Source organism: Castanea sativa, chromosome 3, assembly GCF_040712315.1.
Source record: "Castanea sativa cultivar Marrone di Chiusa Pesio chromosome 3, ASM4071231v1".
In the NCBI taxonomy this organism is placed as follows: domain Eukaryota; kingdom Viridiplantae; phylum Streptophyta; class Magnoliopsida; order Fagales; family Fagaceae; genus Castanea; species Castanea sativa.
Window position 1 is genome coordinate 45504072 of NC_134015.1, and position 20354 is coordinate 45524425.

At 33.3% G+C, this 20354-nt stretch overlaps 1 long non-coding RNA gene across 1 annotated transcript; it reads right to left on the reverse strand.

The window, feature by feature from the left end:
- Positions 1–3213: 3213 nt before the first annotated feature.
- On the reverse strand, positions 3214–6544 carry LOC142627701 (uncharacterized). Its single transcript, XR_012842928.1, has 3 exons — positions 6311–6544; positions 4985–5046; positions 3214–3648 (listed from the first exon to the last, which is right to left on the reverse strand). It is a non-coding gene; the product is annotated as an uncharacterized LOC142627701 (long non-coding RNA).
- Between the last annotated feature and the right edge of the window lie 13810 nt (positions 6545–20354).

The following is a 20354-nucleotide window of genomic DNA, read 5'->3' on the forward strand; positions in this document are numbered from 1 at the left end:
AAAAAGTTCGGTAATTAGTCACATATGAAAATTCTTACCTAAATTTAATACTACTTATTATAATTTTTTCCTAATTTTTAATAAGATAATATGTGTGGTGATTTTTATTGAGTATATGTGATTGGGTTTTTTTTTTTTTTTAATTATAGTTTATCTCTATAAATTAAGAGGATTCAGAAAGTTAGTAATGACTTCAAAAAATGTCAAAAATACCCCTAATCTAATTAGATAATCCTTATACTTAAAAAATAAAAAATAGAGTTAAAATTGTAATTCAAACAAAATTCAAAAACAAAAAAAAACCTACCAAAGAAAATATTTTCCTAAAAATTAGCACACTCTCAATTTAAATATATATCATGCACGTTTAATATATTTTTTTTTTTCCCTAAAATCTCAATATATTAAGAGGATTCAAAAAGTTGGTTATGACTTCAAAAAAAGTCAAAAATACCCCTAATCTAATTAGATAATTCTTATTCTTTGAAGATAAAAAAAAAAATAGGGTTTGAAAGATCAATTAGTGTGTAAAATACCTATGAACATTTTGTTAAGGACTTATTTTATGTAGTTGGATAATCCTTTGCCAAAATACACTTTACTTGTATTTGGATAGATTTAAGATGTATTTAGTACTTCAAAGAACATGTTGTTCAAGTCTAGTATTAAAGCCATGAAGATTGGACCAAGAAACAAGTAAAGAAAAAGTGTTCACTAAAGTTGGACAAATAGTTGGACACCTGCTAGACACCTGTGGACACCTGCTCGACACCTCTATCTATCGAGGTTTAATGAAGCTCGACAGCTTCTCGATCGATCAAGGTATCTATCGAGGTTACGAAAATTCAGATTTTTAGATCTAATTTTTGGGTCAGGCTTCTGTATTTGTGTAGGGTTTCTTTTCTCACAACCCTAGGCATATATAAGGTTTATTTTAGAGGCCGTCACATAAGAGAATACAAGAAGAACATATGCAAAAGGTGACCGAAGCCTTATTCTCTCAAAAAGAAGCTACTGTGTCTTTGCGCCTTAGGGTTTTGTAACCAAATGCTTCTTGATCTTCATTGTTGATGAAGTGAAGAACTTTGCAGCCAACATTCTTCTTTCTTAAGTTGGTGAGTGAGTGACATACTAGGATTCGTGCAAAGGAGTGAGTCACGTACTAGGATCCGTGCATCAAAAGGGTGGCGTTCATATATTGAAGAGTTTAGAGGTTCTGAAGCGGTAGAAGGTTTCTGCTGTGAGTTCATCTACGGGGATTGTAGAGTCTAGGGACAAAGGTTTTGTACTAGATCTGAAACTTCTCTTTACTATAGTGGAATTCTTTTCGGGAAGGTTTCCCCCCAGGTTTTTTACTATGAAACTAGTTGATTTCATTGGTTTTCCTAGGTCATCATATTTTGTCTTATATATTTTTCCGCTGCATATTATTTGTGACATAATATTGATGTTTGTTTGTTTTAACAAGTTTTATTCATAATAAACCTAATTAACAATTTGGGTTTAAAACTTGTTGATTCTATCAACCGGGGTCTAAATTTCCCAACAAGTGGTATCAGAGCAGGCACACTCTGATTATGGTTAATCTTTGTGTGTGATCCATTGACCCCTGTTTGTCATAGATAGAGGTCAGTCTCTTATTATACCTCCATTATTTGATGGTACTAACTATGCATACTGAAAAGTACGCATGAGAGCTTTCTTGTAGTCTCTAGATGAGAAGGTGTGGCAAGTTGTGGAGATAGGCTGGACCAAGCCTGAAGAAGCTCCGGCTGATTAGGATGATGCTAAGATCAAGGCGGCAAACTTCAACAACAGAGCATTGAATGCCTTATTTAGTGCGGTCACTAATGAGGAGTTCAAGAAGATATCCTCCACTGAAACTGCTAAGGAAACATGGACCATCCTCCAGACAACCTATGAGGGAACAAAGGCTGTCAAAGATTCGAAGCTACAGTGGCTCACTACAAGCTTTGAAGAAATTAAGATGGAGGAGGATGAGTCGTTCGATGAGTTCTATACCAAGCTCAAGGACATAGTGAACTTAGCTTTCAATCTTGGGGAAACCATTCCTGAACCCAAGATTATGAGAAAAGTGCTCAGATCTCTGCCCGAGAGATTCCATGCCAAGATCACGGCAATAGAGGAATCAAAGGATATTGACAAGATTCCTCTAACTGAGCTGGTTGGTAATCTGCAAACCTATGAGCTAGGGTTGACAAGAATTGGCAAGTTGGGTAAAGGCAAGAGCATGGCACTGAAGCCCAAGAGTAGTGAGACAGATGAGTCATCAGACGATGAAGACTCTAAGATAAAGTCCTACATCATCAGGCAATTCAAGAAATTTATGAAAAATGCCAATGGAAAAGGCTTCGACAAGGACCATAGGCAATCTAGTTCTTTTCAGTTCAAGAGCCAAGATAAAGGGAAGAAGGATGCTAGGGATGGCGGTCAGTACACTGTTCCCGCAAGACCTAAGTGCTTCGGGTGTCAAGGCTTTGGTCACATGAAACAAGAGTGTCCCACATATCTCAAAAGCATTGGGAAGAGCAAGGCACTTGCTGCTACTTTGAGTGACATTGAGCCTGAGGATGATTTCGACAATGAGGATGACGGAATTTAGGATGACGGAATTTTGAATGCCTTCACTGCCACTGTCAATCCTACTAAAGGGATTGTTGAAGATGTGGATGAAGAAGAGAAATTGGTGGAATCTAAGTTTGAAAAGATAGATGATCAAGATGATATCCATACAGCCTATGAGAAACTGTACAAGCTTTTTGAGAAGCATGAGAAACTCTATAGGCTGGCCACCAAAAAGCTCAGTGATGTGGAACTTGACCGTGAGGAGCTTTCCACTAAGTTTGATGAAGCAAATCAAACTATTGGGACACTAAGATTCGAGAACAATTTCTTGGCTGAGAAGACCAAGAAGCTTGAAGCAGAGCTGTTTCAAGTTAGAGCTCAATTGGAGAGGACATCAAGTGCGAAGCTGGATGAGATGTTCAACATTCAGAAATCTGCTTCTGATCGAACCGGTTTGGGGTATGATTTCTCTCCTTCTAATATTGCTTCAACTAGTACTACTGTTTTTGTTCCTCCTGCTAATAACATTAAAATTGAGAACAATGATGTCAAAACTGAATTAGCCAGTAGGAACCTAGACTAGGGTAAATCCATCTTAGGAGCACCCCCTAAGCTTGAGAAAAAGGAAACTAAAAACCCTAGACCTAAGAAGGCTAACTGTCACGACCCAAACCCGATACTCGGATTTGTGACCATGACTGACATGCTAATATCAAGTTTAAACTTGATATTAACAAGAACCAACTTAACTTTTACAAAAAGTTTCCCTCTTTCTTTTCCTTCTTGTTTCTTTTCTTGAGTGATATAACATTTCACTGGACATTCAGAGTATCTACATTATACTTCAAAGAATAACATAATCCACTAGTTACTTAAATTCTGAATTTCACATAATTAGTCTCTTAATACTTTAAGGTACGCAACTTTCATTAAATCTTAAAATACACCATACTGTAAAACTAAACATTAAATTACTAGTTTGGGTTCTATACTTTTAAAACTAAAATCAGCTCCTTCCAAAACTCGACTAAGGCTTCCTCTGCTCCAAAATAAAATCTGAGACTGAAAGGGTGGAAGGGGTGAGCTATAGGGCTCAATAAGGGTAAGATACATAAGAATTTAATAAGAATGCATGTAAATCAAATCATTTCATTTTATAAAAGTTCAAATAGGAGAACATCTTTTCACGCATAGTATTTTATACTATTCATAATAATAACTTATGTGTTTTTCATAGAAAATAATTGTTCTCATTTTTCTTATCAGATTAATATTACCAAAACCTTTCGGATTGAATTTCTTTCGTTTCTTACAAAGTCACCAAATATAATATTGATTGTTTAAAAATCATATACATACATACATATATGTGGATATATATATATATATGTATGTATGTGTGTGTGTGTGTGTGTGTATATATATATATATTCTTGTTACAAAATAATCATTTTAACTTAAATTAGATACTTGGTAACTTTTTCTTAAACGAGAATTTTAACAAATAAGAAGACTTTTCTTTATAAACTTCTTCTTGTAAAATATTATAACTTTCATAGTCATAAAACTTAACGTTTCATAAAGAGCAGATATCTAATAATTTTTTTAACGTAAACTTGTACTTTCATCAGAAACTTTATCTTTAAAGAACGCTAAAACCTTTTCATCAGATTCTTTATCTTTAAAACACAACAGAACTTCAAAAACTTTTATTAAAGAACAACTTTTCTTTTCATCATAAACTTCTTTTCATGAGAGCTTTTAACTTTTCATAATGCATTTAAACAATTCATTCTCTCATGATCAATAAAATAATATAGTTGTTCATAACATATTGGTTAGTCCATATCTAATAAATCTGTACTTATTTGGGAGGCTTCTAGCACCACTGTGCTAGGCATCTAGCATTTCCCACAATGCCAGGTATTCCCGGGATCGCATCATAATACATATCTTTCAACCATGGGAGTAGGTTGACTTCCTCCACAAGTTGGTCGTAACCAACAAGGGCGGGTACAACAGAGCTAGTCCTACTTTTAATGGCCAATCAGATAACATTTTCCATGGAAAACCAGTAATTAACCCCTATTGGCAGAGTTCAGATCATCAGAGAACATAACCCGAAAACATTTCATACTTATACATCATACTGAAATTCATAGTTTGGATAACATTTCATAATAAAAGTATTTCCATTGTTTTCTTTAAATATCATGTTCGTGGAATTAGTAACAGCATCAATATGCTTAAATCATATACAAAGTTTCGAGAACTCACAAACATATCTTTGTCTGAAACATGATTATATACCACATCTCTAATCAAAAACTTTTTAATACATAATATACTTTAAATTAACCTCATGACTTACCAAATGCTCATATAACTTATCCCTTACCTGAAAGCAGAGGAACTGAGAGCCTAAAGTCGAAGAAGTTTAAACTTCGGTACTAGTAACACCTAAACCAAATATCAAAGCTTATTTCTATTAATTACTCCTTATCATAAATTTACGTGTTCATATCAAAACCTATATCTTAAAATCAAAGAAATCATAATCCCACCTCAACGAAGTTCCCACAAATATACAATGCACACATCAACAAATGATGTACCAAACTAAAGAAAAACCATCATTTTAATTCTCATCTTCATATCATGTCAAACAACTTTAAAATCAATTCAGAATGTGTTTGAAATCGGAAGCAATGAAGCATGCATAAACTTACACAAGGCAACATACAACATGTTGAACAAAAATAGCTTTATAGAAACAACATTCAAGTGATTTAGAACCCTCCTTTAAGCACTAAACCTTGAGCCAAGTATATATATAGAAAATATATCTATTATCTAGACATTATAAAAGATAAGCATATTAAATTATAGCTCAAAACATTCACCTAACTTTAGAATTAAATCCTCAAAGTTAGGCACGTCCCTTACTCTTCTCTGTTTTATTCCAGCAGCATATGCCTCATTTGTAAAATACAAATGGGCCATCTAAACACATCCAATTCTCATGAAATTTTACAGAGCCACTACTCTGGATGTCTAGTAAAAACCATATCAATTTTGGAGTCAAAGAATAAAACCATGATTTACTAAAAATCATATAAGACAACATGTTCAAATCTGTCCTGACAGAATTTCATGCAACTTAGAAATTACACCATTATTTTTACATTGATCCAAATGCTGTGAGACCACTTCCATTAGAACCGTATGTGTCTTAGAATTCATAAAACTCCTCATAGCATCCTAATTCACTGTATATGATTTATTACATAATTTATCATGCATAAATACAGAATCTGTCACAGTGACAGCTCTGAAACATTTTCTTGTAAATTCAAAAACAATTATCAAACGATGGTATTTTCATATAAGGATTTTTATACACTCATTAAACATGTTATAAAACACTTATATACAGTAATTTAACCATTTAGAGCAAAATCAAATACAACAAAAATCCCAGCAGTAACATCAAAAGTACTCATCCCAACTTTTCTTACTTCCTTAATCATATACAATCATTAATTTGTAAAAACCCTAATTTATCTTCAACAAACCATCAACACAATTTCAAAGCTTCTTAAAACAGCATATAAATATAAATTTACAAGTTCATGATTTCCTAATTTCACAAACCACAAATACCATTACCAAAAATTTCATGAAGAAACTATGGATTCTAAGGTGAGAGTAGCTAGACCCTTACCAATTTTCTGGTTCTTGAGGGAAAAATAGAAGTGGAATCACTCTTGCATGAAAGGATTTCCCTTTCCTAGTGGCTGGACCCGAAAGTATGAGAGAGTTTGAAAGAGTCTTTGATTTTCTAGTTTCTTTGGGAGAGTATGAACAAGAAATTACATGGAACTTATCTTTCTTTTTGAAGTGTTGATCGTGGGTTTGAGAGAAAAGACTTAAGAGAGATTCTAGCTCTTTCTTTAAGAGAAAAGAGAGTAAAGTGAGGTGATTTCCTGATTTGTGTGGATCCGTGGGAAATAGAGAAGGCTTCTTGGAAATTCTAGTGTCTTGAGAAAAGTCAAAGAAACTAGCTGGAGCTTGTTCATTGCATGGAAGGCCAAGTCTTGGTCTTTGGGGTTTGTCAATATGCATGATACTTTAGCTTTATGTGTGTTGAATTTCTATTGGTTGCATGTGTGGGTGGAATTTCCACCATAACAACTCATGCATCACACATAATTAAAACATCAACTATGTATGTAATAACTTAAACCACTTAAAATAGTTTTGTACATACTTAGTATATATATATATACACACACACACACAATTAGCTATTCAATTATTTATAATCTTTACAATTATTATCCAAAAGCATTGTAAAATAATATATTTATAAAATACTCTTATATTAATTATAGAAAGAAAGTGGCTTAAGATAATAATTAACCACTCAAACCCATAGTTAACTATAAAATTGGGTCGGGGTGTTACACTAACTCTCAAAAGCCTAAACAGAAGAAGCAGCATCTCTGTCATCATTGTGGTATTGCCGGTCATACTCGACCAAATTGCTATAAGTGGTTAACCACTCAACAGAGCAATGGCATGATAGTATCTGGGAACCAGAATCAGCTTTAAACCTCTCTTGCTCCTCTTGGAGATCTTCTCAAAGCCCTCATGTTCCTTTCGAACTTGAACGGTTTCAATTATCCCCCCTCATCACTGGTTCAAGGGTTTGCAAAAAGGAAAGGTGCTTCCAAGGTGTGGAAGGAAAAGGGTTCCAAATGATTTAATCACTTTTTCTCTCTCTCCCTTTCTTGTTTTTGTTTTTGCATTACTTGTGTGTCTTGCTTTACTGTTTTTGAGTCAGTCTAGTATTATGCATTTTTTTGCTTTAATTAACATGTTTTAGTTTGCTTACTTTCAGTTTTTGCTTTATTTTTTTTTTCAGATAAAGATAAAAATAAAAATTGAAAAATACAAAAACAGTGTGTGTATGTGTACATCGGTTCTTGTGAACCTTAAAATGACCATTGAAACAGAGTTTTCTAAACTTTGTATCTCTTGTAACTTAGATGAGCATTCTTATGCACAATTAAGCAAATGAGTTTTGTGACTCTTTGTTTGTGATGAGTAAGGTTAAGTGATATCTTGTACTTAACACTCGTATCATTCTTTTTTACGGGAATTACTAGAAAATCCTAAAAGAAGGGCGGGCATAAATAACCATCTTACCACTGTTGCCTGTCAATCATGATATGACATCTGTATGCTTTGGCATAGCAAAAGTGTAATGTCAATGACATCTGTATGCTTCAGCATAGCAAAAGTGCAATATCAAAAGTTTAGCATAATTGGGTATTTCTTTTCTCTCCTTTATATACCCATGCATGATTTGCTTAATAAAAAGAAAATATGCAAAGAAAAATAAAAGCAAAAAGAACAAAATGCTTTAAATATGATTGCAAGCGTGTTTTCTAAGAGATGTGGGAGTTATAGGATGTACCTTAAACGTGATAGTCCCCATCAAACAGTTATAATTATGTGTGAGTTAAAGTGATTTTCTCATATCTAAATCGTCATAACATAGAGACACTTATGCATTCTTGCGATGTTTTCACACACAATATTCTTTGCTACTTGTGATACATGTGCAGGTATAATGTGATTTGGTCATCACAAGGTTTACATGTGTTGATGTATACTCACTAAACTGTCTTGACTTGTTTTTGAAATATAAAATCGGTAAGACTTATTTAGTGTGTGTGTGTGTGTGTGTGTGTGTGTTTTGGGGTCCATGTGCTTAAAATTGTTGTTGAGAGATGATTTTGAGAGTCTAATATGTTGATTGGATCATTGGTTAAGTTGCATGCGTGATTACATTTATGTCTGTGTTTTTCCCTTCTCGAAAAACTGTTTTTAAAAGCTAGCTCGACACCTCCTCGATACCTGGCTGTCTATCGAGCTTCTTAGCTTTTTCTTATCGCAATCTCGACATCTCCTCGACACCTGATGGATCAATCGAGAAAACTTCTATCCTCTCGATAGCTTCTTGACACCTGGTGGATTGATCGAGCTTCTGTTCTTGTGTCTTTGCGTTGTTCCTCGACACCTTCTCGATAGCTCTATCTATCGACGTTGATTTTCTCGACACATTCCTCGATAGATGACTCGACACCTCTCGATTTATCGAGATCCTCTACATGCATTGTTTTTCACATGTTTTTGCATGTTTCTTTTATCTTGTCATCCATAACATCTTGTTTCATTACATTCATGCATTTTTATGGATTCTTTGTGCCCCCTTGATCATTCTTGATCATCTTTATGTTTCTCGAGTAAAGTTTTATAGCTTCTTATACCATTTGTCAATCATGACAAAAAGGGGGAGAAATTGGAGAACTTGGGTTTCTTTTTAAGATTTTACAAATTAGGGGGAGAAATACATGACCTTGTAAGGGGGAGATGTGTTTCATCTTGTTAGGGGGAGTGTTTACCCCCTTGTTGTTGTAGGAGCTACTTTTAGCTTCTTGTTCTTGTACCTTCGGTCTTGTGACCATTCTTACATACATGATGCTTATCAAGTGGTATATGTGATGATGTATGTGTTATTCACCTATCTCTACATGTGTTGTTTCTTTTCTATCTTTATACACATGTTTTTTATATTTTGTATGCAATCTTTTATTTCTGCTTCACACAAAGATGTCTTGATGTATTTTGTTTAAAGTGTTTCAAAAATACAGGTTGTCAAAGTCTTCTATCCCATGAACTCTCTTCTTGCAAAGTTTTTCAAGAGTTTGTGTTAGGGTAGATTTTATTGTATTCAACAAGTGAGTATGAGTTGAGTGATTTATGACTTCTCTCATATATTCATTTGTTTGTTGTGACTTTGTCACGGATTGCCAAAGGGGGATACGGCTATCCGTGATAAGCTCATCTTTCCTTCCGCTATCACGAGGATTTTACGCCATTTTTCCATCCCTTTTCCCGTGTCTGACCCTTTTCATGTCATGTGTGCCATAGACGCCGCTACCGTAAAACGTAGTGAGGCGCAGTTTAGGCCGTGACAGATGGTTTCAGCAGCTCCTTCCTCCCTTCCGACTCCATCTAGATCTGCTCGAGTCTCACCTGCTCCCTCCTCTTCTTAGAGTGATGTGTCACTAGGAGACATCATGGCATAGCTTCAGCGCATGAATGCTCGCCTAGATACGCTCTCTACAAAGTTGTATCAGGTGAATGTTTGTGTTAGTCGCATTGCTCGGCGACAGGCGACCATGGGTGGTTTTGCTCTTGACGTTTCTCCTCCACCACCTCCTGTGGCTTCCGAGTCTGAGGATGATGATGGTGATGACGATGATGCTTCGGATAATGATGATGGAGATGCTAGCTCTACTGATGAGATGTCTACTTGACCCTCTACCCTTTGTCACTTGTGACAAAAATGGAGAGTAGTAGTTTTGGGCTATGAGAGTAGTCATACTTAGGGGGGGAGCTTGTATAGGACATCTTTGATAGGGGGAGTGTTGTTGTTTTGAGGGATGTAGTGAGGATTACTTGTATCTTTTTCTTTTCTCTACTTTAGATACATTTTCTTCTTGTACCTAGGTCTTGTGACCATGTATGACATACATTGGACTTATTTTCTTTATATGTTGATGTATGTTTCTTTCACCTACCCTTACATTTGTTGTTTCTTTTCTATCTTTATACATATAATTCTTATTACTTGTATGCAATCTATTATTTCTGTTTCACACTAAGATGCCTTAATGAGTTTTGTTTAAAGTGTTTCAGAAACACAGATTGTCAAAGTCTACTTGCCATAAACTCTTTTCTTGCAAAGTTTTACAAGAGTTTGTGTTAGGGTAGATTTTATTGTATTCAACAAGTGAATATGAGTTGAGTGATTTATGACTTCTCTCATATGTTCATTTGTTAGTTGTGGTTTTGTCACGGATTGCCAAAATGGGAGATTGTTAGGGCATATGTGTTTCACTTGTTTAGAACATATGTCATTCTTTTATGTAATTGGTTAATTCTTTGACAAAATACACTTTACTTGTATTTGGGTATATTTAGGATGAGTTTTATGCTTCAAGAAACTGTGATTCAAGATCAAGTGTTGAAGTCATCAAGTCTGTCCAAGAAACAAGCTGAAAAGTGCAAGTTCATTAAAACTCGACAGCTAGCATGTGTTGAGCTTTAAAGAGTTGTTCCAGCCCCGTGGCTCGACAGCTGCTCGACAACATTTCGACACCTCTATCTGTCGAGGTTTAAGAAAAACAGATTTTGAGTTCTGTTTTGATTCCAATCCGTAGATGTGTCTTGGGCCTTCTTTTCTCCAAACCCTAGACATATAAAAGGATTATTTTAAGGGCCGTCAAAGGATTCACAAGTTGCACAAGCATTGAGAAATCTTTGTTCAAGCAAGTTGTGACTAGAGACAAAGTTCTTGCCTAAGTTTATCTCTCTTGTGAAGAAGCTGTTGTGTAATGTGCACTGTAGGGTTTTGTAACCAAGCAATCTTCTTGATCTTCATCATGTGAATGAATTGAAGAATTTTGCAGCCAACAATCTTCTCTAGTTGGTGAATGAAGTCACGTATTAGGATCCACGCAATTGGTTAGTCACGTATTTGGGAGCCGCGCATTGAAAGGAGAAATTGTCACTGCAGAACAAGTCCAATTGGGTATTGGGGTAAGGGTTCAACTGTAGGTTAGTAAGGTACTTGGGATTCCTTTACTTGTAATCGCTTGTTTTAATAATAGTGGAATTTCGGGAGTGGTGACCTTAAAATCACTCGGTGGAGTTTTTGCTGTGTAGGTTTTTTCCATTCGTAAACAAATCATCGTGTAATTTAATTTTCGCTGCATACTTAGTTTAATTGGTGATTTGTTTGTGCTACTATGCACTTTGCATGTTAATTTGATTAATTAATAACTTGGCTAATTAATCAACTTAATCCATCACAAGGGGTCAATACGTTTAGACCCCCCAAAAATAAAATAACCAACACAAGATAATAATCAAACAATATATGTGTGAAAAATGAAATATAAGCTATAACAAAATTGGTAACACACTCTAAACCATATTTAATCACAAACACTACAGCAATTAAAAGGTAAAGAGAGAGGGAAGAAGGGTGCAAACACAAAGATAACACGCCGATGTGTTATCAAAGAGGAAATCAAAGAACTCGGCAAAAAACCTCTCTGCCACCCTCCAAATGGTCAATAATAGTCTAGAGAATGAAATTGGGATACATGAATAGCAGAAGGCCCTCCAAGCCTAATCTATCCAGTGTTCCTAAGCCCTCCAAGCTTCTTGCTCCAACAAGGTTACGCCGAACCTTGTCTTCTCTAGTTTACCGGATCCCACAATCGCCAATTGCATCAACCAAAATGAATTGGTCCCTTCTGAACTGCTTCCCAAGCACCAAAATACCTCCTTACTAATATGGGTATGGTGAGATGAGGATTTTGCTAAATGTACCTCTCAAGGATATATCAATGAAAATGGTGAGAGTAGAGGAATTTGAGGAATCAAAGGATGAAGATTGTGGATGAGTCAATCTTGTTTTTCTCTAGGGTTTCTTTCTCAAAATTCTCTCTGGAAGCCCTCCACATTTCGTGAGTATAAGGGTATTTATAGTAGAGTGTAGGAGAGATGTGAAACGTCAGGTTTTATTCAAATAGGAAGTTTTGTCCTGTAGTGCTCCAGCTGTCATGACCCTTCAGCTCCCCTGTTGCTCCACATGTGTGCCACCTTTGGCGACTCGCCAATCACGAGATCCAGTCATAAGGCTCTTCTTGAGTGCACACATTTGAGATTTCTTCACACTCTCTCACATGCTACCCTTACATAATTCCTACCTAAATACATGGTATCTAATTGCTAAAATACAAGCAAATTTGGCATAGAATAAAGCTAACACATGACTGAATAAATTCAACCTTACAAGGTTAAAATTATAATTCAAAAAAAAAAACTACCAGAGAAATTTTTTTCCTAAAAATTACCACTATCTCTATTTAAATATATCACGCACATTTGATACTTTTTTTTTTTTTTTGTAAAAACTAGCACACACTAAATCCAACAATTTACTCCATTTCAAATCCTAAATTTTAGTTTTTTAAAAATCCCTTCCGGTGTAACCTCATTAGTAATAGATAAATTCAAATTGAAAATTACATTAAACTCAAAAAAAAAAAAAAAGTCTCATTCCACATGCGGAGCGCGTGTGATGAGACTAGTTGATATTAAATTCTTAGTATTTTGCATTCATTAACTCACTTAGTACAAAGATTATAAAACTTAAGTCAATAAATAGCACAAACTTAAGTAGATAATTATGGTGTGGTCTCCACATAAATTTAGACACATGACACAAAATTGGATTCTAATTTCAAATTTTAATTGAACTTTCTTTGAACTTTACCTATTACAATATACTAGTTTGTAATCCCATGCATATGCATGGACACACTTAAAAATATACAATAAGATGCATGATATCATTCCAATATATATAATTTAAATATTATTGATAGTCATTTTTATATTTTGTTAACTCTTTAAAAAATTTTATAAGGATATTATTAGGTATAAAATGTAAATTGTTCATTTTTTTTTAAATTATTGTGAAAAACTTCTTTTTTTACAATTCATTTATTCTAGACTCTTTGGTTTTTGTACTTAATAACTCACTTGGACGAATATTTATGATGTGGTCCCACATTTTATTCTAAAATTAAGAAATAAAACTTTTTAAGAATAAATAATTTAGGACACTTGGCGCAAAATTTGAACTCTAATTTAGAATTCTAATTTGAGTTTCTCTCAATTTCACCTATTATTATTATATATATTAGCCTCATCACATGGACTTTGCGCGTGCGATGAGGCTTTTTTTGGGTTTAGTGGTCCTATTTTATTGCAACAAAAAAAAAAAGTCTATTTTTTATATATCATTTTTATTTTGAAAATCTAATTTATAAGTGGATAAAATAATTTGAAAATCAACAAGAAAGTGACCCTATTTTTTAAGCAATGTTTTAGTGGGAGTTAAGGTTGTATTTTTTTGGATTGTCCTTAGTTTTATCTCTACTTAAATATAGAAGTGTATGAATATTTTTTAACCAAAAAAATGAGGATCCCAAATGAGGGAAGCCCTTTAAATAGTAGTATAGATATTGATATGTAATTAAAATGAAAATATTAATATAGATAAGTGAAAAATATAAAAAAAAAATATAAGATTCGAAATGAGAAAATTCACTTAAAGATAAGGTAGCCTCTATTAATGGAAGGATGACGAAAAGTCACTTGAGATAGTTTGGTCATATTAAGGGTTTGTTTGGGATCTACTTATTTTGCCGAAACTGAAAATTTTTTGCTTAAAGTATTGTAGATAAATGTAAAAGTTAGCTTAAGTAATACAATGGGACCCATAAATAGTACCAAAAAGTACAGTGGGGCCCATAAATAGTAGCAAAAATAAGTTAGCTTTTTAAGCGGGAGCCAAACACACACTAAGAAGAGAGCAATAGATGTATTAGCTTAAAAAAAAAGTAAGTTGTCTAAAGTCTAGGTAACACTTTCTCAAAAAAAAAAAAAAAAAAAAAAAAGGAGTCTAGGTAACGATTAAAAAAAGTTAAGGAATTTCATAGATAATAAATAACATCAATAAAGTAGTAAAGAAAAGACATGTAAATTAAGATAATACAAAGAATATCAAAAAAAATTAAGATAATACAAAGTATATGACTTTAAATGGAGTAGAGTGACAAGAAAATGAAATAACATAGCATACATTAAATGTGCAATTGAAATGAAAATATTAATATAGATAAGTGAAAAATATACAAAAATATAAGATTCGAAATGAGAAAATTCACTTAAAGATAAGGGGTAGCCTCTATTGATGGAAAGATGATGAAATGACACTTGAGATTAGGGGTGGCAAAATAAGACACGACTTGCAAACCCGACACGACACGACACAAAATTAGCAGGTTATGGGTTGAGTCTTAATAGGTTCATATCATATTTGGGTTAACATGACTGACCTGTTTAATAAATAGGTTGAGTTAATGTTCAACATATGGAACCCGTTTGAACTGTTTGACCCATTTAATTAAATGACATTTTACAAATATATCTTTCAAACCCTAGATATATAAACTTATTAGTTGTTGTGGTTTATTTTTATTTTTATTTTTTTGATATATTGTAATTGATTATTTGTGATATTGAGATATGCTTTAGTTTTGAATTACTATTTGTGATGCAATTACTCATTAGTTTTGAATGTTATATTAAAAATATTTTTTGCTTGTTTTTTCATAAATTTTTTTCTTTTCATTTTGATAATATCTAATAAACAGGTTGACATGACTAATCCATTTAATAAATGGGCCGTGTTAGGGTTAAAGAATCTTGACTCGTTTGATAAACATGTCGAGTTAGTGTTGACCCATATAGCCGGATACTCATGAGTTGACACGACACAAACCCGACATGTGAACATGAATTGTCACCCCTACTTGAGATAGTTTGGTCATATTAAGAAGAGAGCAATAAATGTATTAGCTAAAAGGAAAAAAAGTAAGTTGACTCAAGTCTAGGTAACAATAAAAAAAAGTTAAGGAATGTAGGAATAAAAGGCCCAAAAATGCATATTGGGCCATGGGCTTTGTCCGAAGGTGTTCATTTATCCGAGAATAGATAAACAATAATGAAGATGTCAGACCTGGAGGTCCACAAGCAAGTTGCAACCGAAGAAGCTAAGGGAGTAGTCCGAGGAGAGGTGTCTCCTTGGCTAAGCGAAGCAAAGGTCAGATGGTACGTTCTGTTGTCTAGAATGATCTTCCAAGAGGTTCTATTGATGAAGATATGTTTCATGGGGGCACAGAGCAAATGAACAACTATAAAATATCTAAGAGAAAACTACTACCACCACATTTAATGCTCTATATCCAAATCTCTGGCCGTATTAATGAGGAAGTGATATCTAAACAGTGGTTTTCAGCCTTACAACTACTATCCAAAGACTTCAGGAATGTGCTGATGGGACAAGTATCAAGACTACCAATCTAGACCTACACGTGGAGGGAGGAAATGATAACGTGAAGAAAGTATAAAATAGAATAAGGTCCCTAAGAAAGGGAGATTGGGAAAGAAAGAGAGAAAAACATTGTAGACTGAGAAACAATATTTGTAATTTGTCATTAAGGGAGGGAGACATATAAAGAAGATCTGACCTCCTCAGATTGAGTCCGAGGACAATTTACTTTATACAAACTTGCTTATATTGTGATCTTGGCCCATTATAATTGACTTACAAGCTCATTAGGACCTAGATTTCAAACTCACTCTCTACAAATTTATTGTATTAGGCTCGTTGGGCCTATTGCCTTTCCTATTTTGGGCTTAGATACAAATTGTGTACTTATAAAGAATGTCATAAATAATAAATAACATTAATTAAAAGTAGTGAAAAAAGACATGCAAATTAAGATAATAACAAAGTATATGACTTTAAATGGAATAGAATGACAAGAAAATGAAATAACATAGCATATGCTGATGCCCACTAGTCTGCAATGGATGGTGAGGCCAATGTACAAACACTATTATATAGCAACGGATCAGATCAAGCAACCCAGGCAGCTCAGGCCAAGTGATGAAGACTAGTTGTACCTACTGCCCACTTGTTTGCCAAAAAGGCATTTAAGTCTTTCTTAGCCAATTGGATTTGTAAAAATATGTTAGGGATGAAGCCCAAAGACAATACCCATTTTATCATCAACAAAGAGTAGTGTTTACTTAGTTTTTTTTTTTTTTTTTTTTTGAGAGAATTTCAATTTGTGGCATCCACTCTTAATAATAGCTCTTTATCATACTTAATAAATGCTTATTTACTGACAATTCTATAAGCTGTTTAGCAACCATTAAAACCAAAGATCTTGTAAGTTACGAGTGTCTCATATTTTAAAGGAATAACATAGAACAAAGTGATCATACAACTTAGTTTGGAACCACTATGACTACTTTTAAGACTCCAAAAGGTTCGTATGATCAGTAAAGAGATTAGCCATAGATTCCAAAAATTTGAATGTTTGATGCACATGATCTGTTAAAAAATAATTTAAATTCAAAATTGCCCATTAGTTTACAGATTAGAGTCATTAGACTATAGATTCTAAAAGAATTTGAATGTTTGATGCACAAAATCTCCTAAAATTATTTAGGGATTAAAGTTACCGTTTCCTATTAATTTAAACTTTTAAAACAAGTGGTAATTTATCAAGAGCATATAGATATCACGCCAATCTCTCTCTTAATGGCTTAACTAATTTCTCTTTTTGTATAAATTTTTTTATTAAAAGTAGAATAAAATGAAAATCCTATCAATCCTAGGATGTTACGGAGTATTTGCTAGAAACAGTAGTACTGTATTTAATTGTGTAATTAAAAAAATTTGTCTTTTTGGTAATTTACTTTCCAACCTTATAATGTGCTTGACACAAATTGAGTTTTCTAGGGTTTCTTAGCTACTCTAAGACTTTTTTGTTACAAATTTACTGGTTGTTGTAGGCTCTTAGCTTCGAAAAACTATTTTGTATCAAATGATACCATATCAAAACTCAATAAATGAGAGACATGTGTATAAAAATAACTACCTACTAACACATGTCTTTAATTTTTATATGTAGTATTTATTTTTTTATGACATGTCTTACAATTATTGGATTTTGATACCATGGACATGATATCATTTAATACCCAATTAGCTTCATGGCCATCCAAATATTGATCAATAAGTTTCCAAGATTTTTTTTTTTTATAATAGATTTCACATTTATTTTTTGAACATTCATATCAGCTCGTGCAAAAATTCATGTTTATTTTAACATAATAACATATTTTTTCTATTTTACATACTTTTTAAAACACTCCATGTCAGATTATCTATTTTACTCTACATTTCATTAATATATCATTTTTTTCTGAGATTTCTCACCACTGCGCACCCTTGGTGTGGTGGTCACTTCACAAGTATAAATGCTTGGAGGGTGCTGGGAGCAAGGGTCGGGGTTCAAGTCTCCAGGGAGGAGTTTTACACACGTATACACTTAGATTAAGTTAGAATAGAAATTCTATCTTGTATATAAAAAAAAATTGTTTCTCTTGCTTCCACATAACAACCAACATCCACTATTTTCCTTCATTCTCGAAATACACTCTTGCAAATTTAGACAATTATACATAAACTAATGTGAGTCAATTTTAAGAAAAATTATATAAATCTTACATATTTTTCTATTATACACCAATCGATTGATGTGAGTGCTGTTATCAATTCAAGGAATTCTTTGTGGATCCAAAAGTTCATTCTTGAGACAAATGAATGAATTCTGTTTCTCGTGTCAAGCCTATCTCTGTGTAGTAAAAGGAATCAGCAGAATTAACAAACATAATGGTATCTGACGTTATATGTTGCCACCTTTATAACCAAAAAATGAGGCCAGTTAATGCTTTGGTGACTGGTGTCTGGTGAGAACCTAATTTGTGAGTTGCAAATGAACTTAAAGCAAATTCTGTCCCCTTAAAGTAATACTTGCCCAGCTGCACTCATAATGTCCTAGCTGTTTGAACAATTACAGTTGAGAAATGCTTTAAGTTTTTCCATCAGATACGGATACCCAACAGATGCTACTCACAAAGTGTAAGAAACAACATCAGAGAAGGCAATTCAATATTTGGCCTCTTGCCAATGTTTCAAACTAAAAAACTACAGTAAAACAATTAAACCAAAAGACATTACCTTGATCTACTGGAATTCCTTTTCCACTATGGGTAGCTAGCAATGCTAAGGTTACATCTTATACAAGTTGGAAGTTGCTTTAAATTTCTCCTCAATTTATAGTCCCGCCATAATCATAAACTAGTGGATAGCTTAAAGACAAGATTTTGTCTGAGACAAAATCAAGAAACATGCTAGTTTCTTTAGGGAAACATTGAAAAATTTCATTGTTCAAATTGTTCATGATGGGAAGATTACCACTGTACGCAGCAGGCAGAGTTTGCAATATCAACTCAACATTAACTAGTTCTCAATATACACAACTCAGCCAGATTGCAATCTCTTACGTGGTGTTTGTTACGGAGAAATCAACATTACTCCTGGCATCCAGATTCCTAGGAAAAGATAAAGACAAGGAAAAAGATATTGATAATTTATTTTATATTTTATCTTAATTACTTAAATGATAAAAAATACATTTTCCTTTAAACTTGGGAATCTAGATTCCCACCTTTTTTAAAGGGAATCCACATTCCTACTAAGAGGAGAATTCATATTCCCCTGGCATCTGATTCTCTGGCTTGATTTGCAACCAAACATGGGAATCTTTAAACATTCCTAAGAATCTTAAAACATTACCCCGTATCAAACGCCACATTAGAGAATGACTACACACAGAGCAGTGGACCAAATTTATAAACATTCTTGTTTTCTCAAATGACATGGGAAACTAATAAAGTGAGCATATGATCAATGAAAAGATCCAAAAACAGGTGCATAGACAAATAAGGTTAAAATAACACATATAAATTAAGTTTGTCTCATAAACAAAACTCCCCAAAACAAGGGGAAAAATACAGGTCCCTCGTTATTTTCTAGGTGTATTGGGGAAATGCCAAACCAATTTCGAAGTTAACACAAGCAACCTGTGACAACTAAGCTAAGTATAAGAATTTGAGAGTGATTCGATCAAATCCTACGCACACTTTAAATTACTCCTACTCCTATTGCAAGGAAAAAAAAAAGTATATTTCTCCCCATATTGTGATTTGAATTTTGACAAATCCATCATTAGATTACATCGTTTTCTTATATCCTCTATATTTGCAAAATTTTTAAAAAATTAAAGATTAATAGCTATGTCATTATTAAATTGTTTAAATTGCAAATTTTTGTAATTTAAAATTATGCATAAAATATAAGCTTATAGATTATATAGTAAATAATATTCGATTAACACAAAATTTGACATATGTATTAAGAGCGTAAAGAACATGCAATTTAACAGTCAAATGTTTGAAATATGTAGTAATATTTATTTTAAAGTTGTAGCACGAGGGCTAAAACCAATTTTATAACTTATGGATATTGATTCCGATTTCCGTAAAGCACCAGAAATGGTGAATGTGAATAGATTTGACACTTTTGTCTTTAAAGTGTTGGAGCAGTTTTCTGTTACCTTCTAGATAATAGGTCCCTTAGAGCACTTATAGCAGTGAAGCTAAAAAGTTATATAGTTATTTTAGCTCCACCAAAACACAAAAAACTACCATCCAACAATGGAGTTATAGTTTTTTTTTTTTTTTAACTTCATTGCTACAATGCACATCTATCTATAGATGTGCATTGTAGCTTAAAGCTAAAAAAAAAAATAAAAAAATAAAATAAAATAAAATAAAATTTATTCCTTGTCCGGTTGTGTGTGTGGCTGTGATGGTTGTGTGTAATGGATATATTATTTTATTGTAATAGATATCTTATTTTATTGTGATGTTTATATTATTTTATTGTGCTGAAAGCTAAAATAGATCCACTGTTGTAGCATGTGTGTAGGTAAAATAGATAAAGTAACTTTTTGTAGTGCCAAATATCTAAATTTTTAACTCCACTACTGTAGATGCTCTTACAAATTTGTATAGAATCAAATAATTGATTCTTCCTCTCTGAAATAATCCCGCACATGAAGAGAATATAA